Below are 1,338 nucleotides of genomic sequence, written 5' to 3' on the forward strand. Positions count from 1 at the left end.
TTGCCTATTATAGTTAGCCCAGCTCTGGTTCCTCTGCTTCCAGGTCTGCTCTACTACTTCTTAGGTTGCTCTCTTTTTCTCTCCTTTTACTCTCTATCTGTTCGTGGCTTAACGCCAATCCTTCTCATGACTGTTCACTTCCTCCCCGGCTTTTCGGATCACCTGCCTCTGTCCGCTGGAATTCCCTACTCTGCGTCATAATCACTGTAATGCTTCACAGAGAGGTGGCCACTTGTCTCCTCATGAGTTTAGCTAGCTCTTCCTCAAGCAGTTAGTTACTTCGGTTACTCTATGAAATGATTCATTCGCCAACTCAGCGGTCCAATCAGACTTCAACCTTTATGTGTCGAAGCTTATTTTCTCTGTTGAATCCAGTTTCCCATCAGGCGCAATCTCCGTCGTTAGATCTGGGGCCTCCAAATCCGATGGTTATCGCTCTTATCGCGCAGTTGACTTGGTTGGACGTTAGCCTGTGATGAGAGCGATTTTCTCTCTCATGTACCAGACACGCGTCATTCATTGTATGGCATCGCTGGGTCCTCTAACAAACCCGCTTACCTCCCGAAACGCCTCCGATATTCTGCCAGTTTTGGATCGCGGTTTTTGAGCGCAAGACCTGCCTGTCGTTTCAACGTTTTTCCCACGGTTTTTGGGTTCCCTTGTGACCATGCGCTCGAGGCTTTTCCTTCTTGAGGGGTTTTGCCCAGTGATGCGCGATTAGCACTAATTACGCATCAGAAACAACCTCAGTTTTCTGATCTGGATTTCCCAATTGCTAGTTTGCACCACTGCGCAGTCTCCATGGGCCTCGGTCAATACGCTTTGACCGAAGGTCCTCGTTTCTCTGTGTTGGCTGCAAATTGTCGTTGTTCAGAGGTTATTTCTGACAGGCTTCGACATCCACAAGACTTTAAACTTCGATATGAGTTTTTACAGAATTTGGGTAGCTTTAAGAGAGTTTAAGGATCCAAGTTCGGATCACCCCTTCCCACTAAAAGAACTTTTGGTCCACCAAAAGACTGATATACTGATCTAGGTAGTAAATGAGAGTAACAACACCCTCTTCTTTCAGCCTCCCTACACTTGCCTTCACATAGTGCCTCTGAGCCAAAATCTTTAACCACTTCCCTTCTTGGATGGGTTAGTCGTTTTGGGAAGAACTGTTTTCCTCCTTGGCTGCATGTAGAACTTCTGCTATGAAGTTTACAGAAGGTAGTTTGAGCTTCTTTGCCTTGATCCTTGATCCAAGGTGGTTCAAATAAATTTGAGTACATCTGCTCCACAAAACTTTCATTTGTACCTGTTGATAAGCTGCCAACAACAACTGTTAACAATAGC

The sequence above is a fragment of the Pinus tabuliformis genome, chromosome 5_1, assembly GCF_031772625.1.
Source record: "Pinus tabuliformis cultivar Carrire ecotype Pingquan chromosome 5_1, CPIR1, whole genome shotgun sequence".
NCBI lineage: Eukaryota > Viridiplantae > Streptophyta > Pinopsida > Pinales > Pinaceae > Pinus > Pinus tabuliformis.